The following is a 13,267-nucleotide window of genomic DNA, read 5'->3' on the forward strand; positions in this document are numbered from 1 at the left end:
TTTTAGAACTAAAGAAACATTCTAATTGATTATTTATGAAGTTTGCTTTTTTTTTTTTTTTTAAATGTTAGAACTCAAATTTGTACGTTTCTTTGTAGTTTTTTTACTACTATTTTGTACGGTATAAGCCATAGTGATAAAAATAAAAATCAATGATGATTTCAAAGTATTTGTCACTTCTTTTTTAAAGGATATTGAAGCCCAACTAAAGACAATTAAATTTTGATAATTGGATGTGTTTTCAGCAAATTTCTTTTTGTTTAATCACGTTCTCTTTATGTTAATACTTATAAATGATTCCCTCAATTTCATTGAGATAATGAATTGGATTTTGCGATTAAGATTTCCATATTTAGTTGTAAGAATAGAGTGATTAAGGAAGTGTTTGGGAGGTTGTTTAAATTTATATAATTTTAGGATAAAAAAGCATTTTATGCTTTATATTCTTATTTAAAGATTTCAAAATCATTTAATCAGTTTAAAAAATAAAATCTACATTTAATGGTAAATATTATAATATGTTATACAACTTTTAAAAAATAAAAAATGAATTAAGAAAATCAAGTTTTCAAAGATTCAACAATATTGTGAGCAAACATAAATATTATGCCACAATAAATATTATATGTAGATCTTAATATACATAAAAATAATTTCAAATGAAATTGTAAAATTGTTTGCGTATCGTGCGGGACATCATCTAGTTACAATAAAGGCTAAGAACATAAAAAAATAATGTGAGCATGACATTAAAATTAGATGATCCTACAATTTGTTATATTGTAGCCCAATTGCTCCACAAGATTCAATTGAGGTTGAGAGTGAGTTAAAAAAAATATGATAGTTTATTATTGTGAGATTTAAAAATATAGCTATAGGAAATTTGAAAAATATAGCCGTTGGGAATGAATAGTGAAAGAATAAAGAAATATTAAGAAAAGAATAAAGAAATATTAAAAAAATATTGGATAAATATCAAAGAAATAATGAAAAAATAATATTCAAATGAGATAGAGAAAGAATAGAGAGTCTGTTGGAAAGTGTATTTAAAAAGGTAGGTAGGTAAAAAGTAAAAGACACTATTCACTCTCTAAACAGTACAAAAATTTGGAGAACTTGTTAGAGATGGCCTTACTAGCATAAAAAAGTTAACCAACAAATTAGAATCTGAGAAAATTATAAAAACCAACATCATTGACATTCTCTCTCATCATTAATCACATACATTTTTTTTTACCTTCTTTTTTAGATATGATAGAATTTTAATTTATGATGTCTACTTCTTAATGATCGATGTTTCTTATTAAGCCAATAAATCAATCGGTTTTAATGTAAGCAAAATTCTAACTTCAAAATTTTTTATTTAATGACAATAAACTTTACTAATTGAAACTCATGCACCATTAATCACATGGTTCTATGGGATCCCGTCGTAATGCATGAATATCCATGTGGTTAAAAACCGGTAGTAGCGAATAGGCTTGTACCTATAATTTCTACAAGCAAGCAACCGTGCATTAGAACCGTTGCAAAATATTCCTTGTGATTAAAAACAACTGCCATGTTTGAACCTTTAATTTTCGCATGTAACCAACCACACATTAGAACGACAGAACCCATGCTAGGCTCAACCTCTACATAGGGCTGGCTCAAGGCATTGTGTGGCCTAAGACGACTACTTTAAGAATGCTTATTCTTATATTTTGAATATTAATAAAAGATTTATTTAACTTTTTTTTTCATTTAAAATCTATTTTTTTTAGATGCAAAATTACAAATTAAAATGAATCCATTGTATTACTCAATAACTATACAACTAAAATAAAAATTATTTATTTAGTGAAGCAACCTAATACTAAAAAACTATGATTGAAAATTTTAAAAAATTATATATTTGATATATCTAAACAAAATTTGAGTATAGATTCATTTATTAGTGGGAGATTAATGAGTTCTTTCAGCATTTATATATGGGAGATTGAATGAGTTTTACACTCTAAAATTGAGAAAATGAACAGTCAATTACACATCCACTGAAATTTTTTTTCCTTAACTAGTTTTTCTTTGATAAAAATAAAAAATAAAAATAAAAAACTTTTTATTTATTGGTAAATATTGGGGACTTAATTAATAATTCCATTGGTACAAAGATATCTCCATTGGTACAAATTTGGGGGCATTTTTTCATTGGAGGCCTTAGGCAATTGCCTATTTGCCTCACCTATCAAGTCGGCACTGCCTCTACAATTGTCTTAGGCCCATGAATGGAGCCATTCATGGACTAGGGGGGGGGCGTAATGGCCCCCCTAATTTTTTCTTTTTTAAATAACTATATAACTATATGTTTAGGTACTAATTTTAGTAACTTCATTCAATAAAATTACATTTTGTCCCCCTTAATAATATCATTGATCATTAGAAGAGAAATGCTATAGCTACAATTTTTTTTACAACATTTTTACAAAATATTGAGGAAGCAAATTCTTACTGATTTGCAATTAAGTCCACCACTTACATCACTTTTTTACTTACTAATAACCACTAATCACAACAACAATTTGTAAAAAGATTTGTAAATCTAGTATTTTCCTCCTTTTAAAGGCCATAAAAAAATTTATAAATCTAAAATCTAAAAAAATATATATACAAGTCCAAAATATTAGCCCAACGAAAAAAAATTACCGATAGGCGATAGCAAAGCTAAAAAAACGAAATTGAGACTAACTAACCAATTTTACCAAAAACAAACAACTTAACCCTTTAAAAAAATTTAAACAAAATAATTTTGTCCTTGCCAACAAAGGACACACTTTACACACACATAAAAAAAAAAAATAATAATAAAAGAAAACTTTTGCTGGCTAAGCAGTATAGCCAAAAACCGAAGCCACCGCATGCAGCTAACAATAAAACCTCCCCCCCTAACTCCAAATCCTAGTTTCGTCCCTGCTTAGGCCACTTTATATGAATAGTTATATACACTTACAGACATTTTATCTTTTACTAAGAGCACTACCATCAGGTGTGCCAAATGCCAAATATTTGGCATTTGGCACACCAAACACCAAAAACCAATCCTCATCAGGTATTTCAAATCTCAAATATCTAACCACATTGCTACAGTACCGTCTCAAATATGAGACAGTACAAACATCAACGCCAAAATTTTTTTTGCTTATTTTATTTACTTTTCTCTCTCCTCCCAACACATATATCTCTCTCTCCGTCTGCAACCTCTCTCCCATTGCCCCCTATTTCTTTCTCACTCTCATTTTTTTTTTTAATCTCTTACTCTCTCGTCCTCACTCTACTCTGCCAACTTCAAGCCGCTGTTGTGTCGCCGATCTCGCATGGAGCTGCCGCCCGCTGAGACAGTACAAACATCAACGCCAAAATTTTTTTTGCTTATTTTATTTACTTTTCTCTCTCCTCCCAACACATATATCTCTCTCTCCGTCTGCAACCTCTCTCCCATTGCCCCCTATTTCTTTCTCACTCTCATTTTTTTTTTTAATCTCTTACTCTCTCGTCCTCACTCTACTCTGCCAACTTCAAGCCGCTGTTGTGTCGCCGATCTCGCATGGAGCTGCCGCCCGCTGATCTCATCCTCACTCTACTCCACCACACCTCGCCGATCTCTCTTTCTCTTTTTTGGTGGTTGGTTGTTTTGATTGTTGGTGGTTGGCTGAATTTGGTTGATGGTGGTGGGTTGATCGTGTTGTGGGTGTGAGATTTGGGACGGTCTCAGATCGAGTTGTGGGTTGTGGGTGTTAGATCAGGTTGTGGTTGTGAGATTTGTGGTTATGGATGGGTCTCTACTAGCGTTACCGCCAATATTGGTTGTGGTGGTTGAAGTTGTGGTGTTTTTTTTTTGGGTGTAGGGGTTGATATTGGTTGTAGTGTTTGTTTAAGTTTTTTTTTTTTTTGGTAGTAGTGGCTGATATTGGTGGTCGGTGGTTGATCTGTGGGGGTGGTTGGTGGTTGTGGGTTGTGGCGATTGTCAGTTGATCTGTGGGTGTGGGTTGTTGTTATTGATGATAATGATAGGAAGGAATTAATATATTATTTTAATGTGTAGTAAATATTATTTTAATGTATAGAATTGAAGGATAAAACATTTGATGAATGAGATATTGTAAAATGATGTGGTAAAATAATAAAGTAGGCTTTTGGTGTGTCAAAATGACATTTTTTATAAAACAGCTAATGAGAATGCTCTAATGGTCATTGAAAGGTTCATTTTTTCTCAAATCTTTTTGGTGAGATTTGTGAGAAGCATTTTATGTGCCCCAAAAGAAAGTGAATTCCAAAACTTTTATTTTCTTAGGTATCCTTTTTGCTACTGTTTTTCTCATCTGCTCAGTTGTGGTGGCAAAGACATCCAACGAACATCAACAAACGTTAGTATATTGTCTTTTCTTTCCTTTGTAAAATAATTCACTCCATCTTTGTAACAAATATTAGAGGTCCATCATTTTCCTTCCTTTATTTTAAACTAAAATTCAATTTAGTCCTTGAATTATACTTCAATTGTAAAATGAGTCCTTGAAATTAATTAGTTTTTTCCAATTCAATTAGTCTCTTGCATTGTTAAAATAAGTCAATTTGCAACTTCCGACAAATCTATTAGCATATAAAGCTATTAAAAGAAGGGTAAATTATGCTACCTTAATTTGAGGTTTAACATAATGATACTCCCTTCAAAAGTTTCATGAATTGGGACTTCTCATTGAGGTTATTATTTTTATTATTTTGTAATTCGATAGTAATGTGGAAGGGAGAATTTAAACCGTGGATGTCTCCATTGAAAATATTAGTAAGTGTCAGTTGATCGATAAAGCTCATGGCCTAACCCTTGAGGTTTGAATAAATGCAACAATTTACTACCTCCGTCCCAAATTATTGGTTCTGTCTAGAAAATCCAACTTTTTAAGAAAACATTATTTATTGTTTTGGCTATTAGTTAAAGACAAAATTTGGCTACAAACTTGATTGTAGCCTAAGACTACAATTTTATTCAATATCTTTTTATTATATGTGGATTTTGACAAATTTATCATTAAATTGCATTTTCTTCTTATATCCCCCATGTTTACAAAATTTCCAAAAGATCAAATATCAATAATTATATCATCAACCAAATATTAAAATTTCAAATTTTTGTAGTTTAAAATTATGCATAAAAAATAAGTTTATAAATGAAATAGTAAATAACATTTGATTTACGTGAAATTTGATATGTGTATTGAGAGTATAAAAAACATGCAATCTAACGGTTAGATTTTTAAAATATGTAATCATGTTAATTTTTTTTAATGAGAGTTGTAGGCTTGTAGCGTTAGGCTATAACTAAGTTTGTAACTAAACTTTGTCCACTAATTAAAAAGATAAAAGTTTCCAAAATTATTCTTAAAAAAATTTCTCAAAAAAATTTATTGTTTAAAGTGCTTGAGTTTGGTGGGGACATAATAGAAATGACAAAATTTAGTTACAAAATTGGTCATAGTCTTAAACTATAACCTTACTTAATATCTTTTTATTAGAGGTGAATTTTAACAAATCCAACGTTGGATTACATCTTCTTCTTATATCCTTTATGATTGCAAAATTTCTAGAAAATTAAAGATCAATAATGATGATGCCGAAAATCATCAGTTAGTCGCATAGTCCTCACGTAATCAAAACAACACCTGCACAACACCAAACAAGAAGACCTTAGGAGAGAGCTAGGCCAAAGACCCTCCGAAGGTTAAGTTAGAAAGCTTTTCACAACTCTAGAGTGCTAGAGCTAGGGTAAATTATGCGTACCTTGATTCATGAGAGTTATGGGTTTTTATAGTAGTGTAGAACCAAATTTTCTTTCTTGGTGAAGAAGGTATTTCCTTATGGAGAAAACATTAATAAATGTACGTATTTTGCAGGATTCTCTCCATATAGGTGTTCCTTGACCAAGGTCAATCGTAGAGTGCAAGATATTTTCATTTAAGATTCCTTGGAGATTACTTAAGCCACGTGGATGCCATGTGGCATTGCCACCGTCCACTTGGTATCCATCTACTTTTTATCCATCCGTCATGGAGAGTTCATCTCCTTGTGTATGTGCACCGTCTCCCTCCTTTATTTTGAGCTTAAAGCTCCGTCATACGTGACCGATTTAGTAGAGTGAGACCGTCTACATCCGTTTTATCCTCTTCAGTTGACCCTCACTCCATGTGTCTGTCGCATAATGTTAGGATAGATCCATGGAGTGACGGTCTAATTCAACTTTGGGAGATGCATTCTGATTGACAGGCTAGCCTAGGGTCATAAATGTTATAGAGGCACGTGCGTGTTTTTAGTGGTTAGTCACTCAAACCGAAGCGCCCCTTCGTCTTCCGTGCCGTTATCTCTATATATATATGCGCTTCCTTCCTTCTCACTTTCATTTTTTACAACAAATTTTCAATCAAAGCGCACTCATCTACCTTATTGACTTTGCTTTCCGTCTACTTGGGGCATCCGTCAGGCACACCTTGCAGTTCTTTTCAACCGGTAAGTATTTTTATGTTGAATTCCCTGGAAACTTATTTAAATTCTGAACATCCGTCGTCTATGTGAAACCGTTAGGGTCTTAGGGTTCATTTGTCACATGTAGGTGACATGTCTAGTGCGTCGAGTGAGAAATCGTGGGTCCGCAAAGGAGCAGGTTATGATGAGGTGAATCTGTCAGGTCAAGACGACCCTGGCACCTCAAGTAACGAAAGGAGCATGTCGACCTCCTCACCTTCCTCAAGGGATGAGGATTTGGACATGGATGGGTTAGAGAGTGACTCTAATAACAACTTTGTCAATGCCGAACCCCCTCCCCAATCCATCATAGGACCAGATGGCCTTAGAGCGTTCATTCTCCTACCATTGTGGATGGTGAATGAATTCAAGTTCACTATCAAGCAAAAACACTTTGATACCCTTAAGGACAAATACCAAATCCCACACAACATACCAATCTGTCTTCTATACAAATCTGAGAAATGTTACTACCAGGGGGTTGACTATGTTGGAGTGTACGAGCAAATGCTCAAAGTAGGACTTAGGTTTCCACTAAGTTCCCTTCACTGTTGCCTCTTGCAATATCTTGGGTTGGCCGTCACCCAAGTCTCTCCAAACGCCTGGAGGGTTTTTCTTGACGCAGAAGTTCTGTATGGGGTCCTTTCTAAAGGAGCATGTAGGATGGCGGTGGAGGAGTTCTTCCACTGCTACCGTCCATTCGAGATCATCTAGTCCAAAGGGATGTACAACTTCTTGCCAAGGAAGCCGTCTCTTAGATTAGTTTGTGACCCCCGACTCAAATAGGAACTAGAAGAGTCGGTATTTTTTCCTTGAGGGGGACAGCTAGATATGTCACCCATACGACCAAGAGTTCATGCCAATGGACAAGACTTGGGGTATAAAGCCCCCGTCTGGTAGGTGTCAGTCAACAATAAACTTGGCTTCTTATTTTTTATGTGATGTACTAACTGTCTTCTATTGCAGCTCGAGACCGTTAGGAGGTTTCTCTCGAATAGTGGAGTTTTTTGGAACGGATTTTTAAAATCCAATTGTCGGAGAGAACTTGGGCAAAGCTCATCACCTTGGATACTCTCCACTGGTATTGCGAAGGTCCTGAACCTTCAGAAGCTGCCCATCACCACGATCGTTTAGTGCACTAACGTAAGTCTGTTTCTTTCTTTCCTTATAATTTTATAGCGGTTTCATCTAACTCCTTTTTGGCTCGTCTTACATAGAAATGGAAGACGGTAGACGAAAGGCCTATATTAAGCAGCAGGTAGCTAAGAAGAAGGAGGGGGCATGTACATCCAACCCGTCCATGAAGAGGAAACCATCCGACAAAAGCGACCGTCCACCTAAAAAAACCCAAGGTGGTAAAAGAGCCCGTCGTTGCCATTCCTACTGAAGGGAAACTTCCTCCTTCACTCGTCCATGGAAAAGGCAAGGGCTTGATGACAGGTCAAGTTCCTGGTGATGAAAAATGCCTCGTCCTTCTTCGTGAGGACCCTAAGTATGCTTTAAAGCAGCTTTTGTCCATCCTCACAAGTGAAGACTATGAGGACTTGAGCAACCATTCTGTTGAGGCCATGGGGGAGACGGGGCTATTCAGCTTAGCTCAGGTACATCTTCATCTGCCTTTTCTTTCCATCTGCCATTCTTTTTATTTATTATTATTGTTCTAATCATGGTTTTGGGTGTTTGTAAGGGGTGTTCATGATGAAGGGCTTGATGGACCATTGCGTGTCCCAAGCAACCATCTGAGGGCTAGGGCAAAGGTGTCAGAGGCCAAGCTTGGGGAGTTGAAAGCCTGGAAGTCCTTCTGGGAGAAAAATTTTGACCTAATGAAAAGGCTTCTATGAGAGGCGGAGGCATTGAAAAAAGTTCTTAAGGATAAGAAGGACGAGATCACCAAGTCCAAAAAGCTGCTCCATCGAGCTAAAGAAGATGCAATAAAGGAGTACCATGACTCTAACGCGCTTCTATCCAAGCTGGGAGGTTCCTACGCTGATGGCTTCAATGATTGCCTTCGTCAAGTTAAGGCTTCTGACCTAGACCTAGACCTATCTCATGTCTCCATCGACGCCGAAGGCCAAACCCCAGCCTGTCCGGTTGAATTAGAAGGAACCGAAGACCTTTTTGCTGATGAAGAAATCCTGTCCTTCAAGTTGACGAGGAGGCCACTCATGTTGGTCATGACAAATCCGTCGAGGATGGTAACCATCAGCCTGAAGATGTGCAGGTTGTTAAAAAGAAGAATGAGGAGACTCCCCCTTTTTAGCAGTAGTTTTTTATTTATTTATTTATTTTTTTTTAGATCTTTTGGAAGAACAGTATTGTATCATTCTAACTATCACCCCTTTTTTGGGGTTTCTGTAAACAATTTGCCTTGCATGGGCTTTTTATTTATTGCTTCTTACTTAAGTATTTCTCTTGCCTACTCTGATTTTGCATGTATGTATTTTCTTTTATGGTTTTTTGCAATATTTTGGCTATATTCCTTTTGCAATACATCCGTCTATCTTGGGACTTCAAGCTGTTAGGTCGGATGGTCCTGTCCACCTTGTGGACTTAATTAGACATAAGTACCCTAATGTGGTGAACTCATTCTTTTTTTATGAATATGAGTTATCTGTCCATTTTGTGGACGTGGTGGATGTAAGTCACCCTTTTAGGATTGATCCATCCTACTTTATGGACTTGGTCAGCCTTTTTAGGAGTAACCGTCCACTTTGTGGACTAATAAGCACAAGTTATCCTTTTAGGATGAACTCGTCCGCCTAGACTTGACCCCTTTTGGGATGAGCCCGTCTACTTTGACTTAACATTTCAAATCAGCCCTTTGGCATGAGCCCATCTACATGGACTTAACATTTCAAATCACCCCCTTAGGGATGAGCCCGTCCACATGGACTTAACATTTCAAATTACCCCTAGGGATGAGACTGTCCACATGGACTTAACATTTCAAATCACCCCCTTAAGGATGAGCCCGTCCACTTGGACTTAACATTTCAAATCACCCCCTTAGGGATGAGCCCGTCCACTTGGACATTACATTTCAAATCACCTGACACCCTTAGGGATGAGCCCGCCTACATGGACTTTACATTTCAAATCACCTGACACCCTTAGGGATGAGCCCGCCTACATGGACTTTACATTTCAAATCACCCCCTTAGGGATGAGCCCGACCACTTGGATACGTTGTGACATAGAAAGAATACACACACGGCATTTCTGAATAACTCCTCTTATTGTGGTAAACATGCATGTAAAAATTGTTCTTAAAAGATAAAAACCTGCCCTTCGGGCTTAAAAGGAATTGTAGATAATAAAATTAAACTAGAAAGCAATAAACTGGAAGTGAGGAGTATTATTGCCCATTTGTTGTCTACTGGTAGTACTTCTTCATGTGCTCTGTGTTCCATGGGTGGTGCAATCTTTGCCCGTCCAGTGTTTCCAGGTGGTAAGTTCCCTTCCTGTACCATGAGGCGATTCTGTACAGTCCTTCCCAATTTGGTCTTAGCTTCCCCTAGGAGGCGTCTTTAGTGGCACCTATCACCTTCCTTAAGACCAGATCTCCAACCTGGAAGTCTCTGTGTCAGACTTTGAAGTTATAGTGTTTGGCCATGAGGTCCTGGTATCGTGCTAGCCTTTGCTCAGCCGTTGCTCTGGCCTCGTCCAATAGATCCAGCTGCAAGCGCATAGCTTTGTCATTTCTGCCTTCATCATGATTTCCCACTCTATAGCTTGTAAGTCCTACTTCAGCCGGGATGACTGCCTCACTACCATATGCTAGTCAAAACGGTGTTTCTCCTGTTGGCGTTCTTGTCGTTGTCCTATATGCCTATAAAACACTTGGTAGTTCGTCCAGCCATATACCCTTTGCCCCCTCGAGCTGAGTCTTGATGATTTTAAGCAAGGATCAGTTCGTGACCTCAACTTGTCCATTGGTCTGAGGGTGAGCGAGCGATAAGTAGTGGTTCTTGATCCCTAACTATGAGCAGAAATCTCTGAACGCGTCGTTGTCGAACTACTTTCCATTGTCCAAAACAAGCACTCTAGGTATACCGTACCTGCAGATAATTTTCTTCCATACGAAGTTACGCACATTCTTCTCCGTGATGGTAGCCAGGACTTCCACTTCTACCCATTTGGTGAAGTAGTCAATGCCGACTACTAGGAACCTCAACTGTCTAACCGTTGTTAGGAAGGGGCCTATGATATCCAACCCTCATTAAGGGGGGCTGTCATCAGGGTGAGCTCCTCTGTTGGTTGCCTTATGAGGTTGCCAAATCTCTAACACTTGTCACAAGTTTTGACGTATGCATGGGCATCCCTTTGCATGGTTGGCCAATAGTACCCCGTCCAGATTAATTTATGCACCAACGACTGTGATCCAGAGTGGTTTCCGCAGACTCCTTCGTGGACTTCTCTCATGACATAGTTTGCCTCTTCGGAGACAAGGCACCTTAGGTACGATCGGGAGAAGCCCCTCTTGTATAGAACATCTTTAATCAAAATGAAGCGAGCTGCTTGAACCTTCAACTTCCTTGCAGCCTCCTTATTGTCTAGTAACATGGCATCCTTCAAGTACGAGGCTATTGGTGTCGTTCAATAGTTCTCGGAACCTATCTCTTACACACTGGCATCGTCTATTAATGATGAGTTTTGAACGAAGGATAATACCTGACCGGCGATGAGCATGTGCTCCACTGAAGCAGTTTTAGCAAGTTGGTCAGCGTGCTCGTTCTCCTCCCTTGGGATTTGAACAAATTTTACTCGAAGGTTGCTAAATCGATCCTTCACCTACTTAAGGTACTTCTTCATCCGTTCATTCTTGCATTTATAGTTGCCATTAACTTGACTGGTTACTACTTGGGAATTACAGTATATGACCAAATTTTCAGCTCCTGCTACCTTGGCAAGGTCTAGCCCCGCTATTAAGGCTTCGTACTCTGCTTCGTTATTGGTCGTAGGGAAGCCCAGACGAATCATGCATTCGATCTTATCTCCTTCTAAGCTGTGGAATTCCACACTAGCCTCACCTACTTGCCTATTGGAGGATCTATCTGTGTGGATGCTCCACTATGGGACTTCTTCTGTCCCCTAACCTTCCACTAAAGTGAATTCTGCGATGAAATCAGCTACCAATTGCCCCTTTATAGCCGTGCACGGTCGATACTGTATGTCGAATTCACTTAACTTAACTACCAACAATGCCATCTGTCCCGCAGCTTCAGGGCTTCTCATAGCTCTATACAGGGGTTTATCCATCAGGACGACCACAGTGTATACCTGGAAATAAGGCTTGAGCTTTCGTGCTGTAATTACTAACGCGAAAGTGAGCATTTCCATTTGGGGGTACCTCTCTTCCACTCCTTGTAGTGCTCGACTCGTGAAGTATACGGGCTTCTGCACCCCATCCTCTTCTCTAACCAAAGCCGCACTGACAGCGGCCTAAGAGACGGCTAGGTATAGGAATATTTCTTTCCCAAGCTTAGACGGGCTTCGTAATAGCAGAGAAGAAAGATATGCCTTTAGATCTCCAAACGCTTGCTGGCATTCGATCATCCATTCAAACGACTTCCTCAATATGCGGAAGAAAGGCAGGCACTTATTTGTCGCTCTTGAGGCGAATCTGTTTAATGTTATCTTGCTATTCAAGCTCTGTACTACCTTGACCGTCTTTGGCGGAGCTAACTCCATTATGGCTTGTATCTTTTCCGAATTGACCTCAATACCCTTTTGGGATACCATGAATCTCAGGAACTTTCCTGCCGTCACCCCGAAGCCAAACACGCACTTGTTTGGATTCAGATGTTGTATGACCGAAGGGTGTCGAAGGTCTCTTGGAGTCGCTCAAGTGCTCATCTTCCTGTATGCTTTTTACCAATATGTCGTCCACGTAAAGTTGCACATTCCTTCCAATTTGGTGTACAAACATTCTGTTCATCAGCCTTTGGTACATGGCACCCGCATTCTTGAGTACGAACGACATCACTTTGTAGCAAAAAAGACCTTGGCTGGTGACAAACGAAGACTTCTCTTGATCGACCTCATTCAGTTTGATCTGGTTGTAACCAAAGAATGTGTCCATGAAGCTTAGCAGCTGGTGTCTTGCGATTGAGTCTACTAAGGTGTCGATCCATGGGAAAGGATAGTTGTCCTTGGGGCAGACCCTATTTAGGTCCATGAAATCTACGCACATCCTCCACTTTTCGTTGGCTTTCTTTACCATCACCACATTTGCCAGCTAGTCGGGGTAGTACACTTCTCGTATGAAGTCTGCTTCCTATAATTTTCGAACCTCCTCAACTATGTCTTTGTCCCGCTCTTGAGCGACACCCACTTTTTCGGCTGGATGGGAGAGAATGAGGATGATACATTCAACTTGTGGACTATGAGGACAATACGTTCAACTTGTGGACTATGAGGACGATACGTTCAACTTAGGAACGTCATAAGTGCTTGATGCACTGGTTGGCTTACCAAAGTGCCTATCCTCGTTGTTCATTCAGGCTTAGAATTATCAATGAGTACTTCTTCTAACCCTTCCACTGGTTCTGTTACTATCCGTTGTTCTTTTATACACAGTCTATAAATGATCATCCATCTCTAGCATGGCAATGTAGCATTCACGTGCTGCCACTTGACCCCTTTTACTTCTCCCACTCCGTACTCGATGGGAAACTTGATCATCAAATGGTAGGTTGAAATCACGACCTTTCATGAATTC

Source organism: Quercus lobata, chromosome 8 (assembly GCF_001633185.2).
Source record: "Quercus lobata isolate SW786 chromosome 8, ValleyOak3.0 Primary Assembly, whole genome shotgun sequence".
Classification (NCBI taxonomy): Eukaryota; Viridiplantae; Streptophyta; class Magnoliopsida; order Fagales; family Fagaceae; genus Quercus; species Quercus lobata.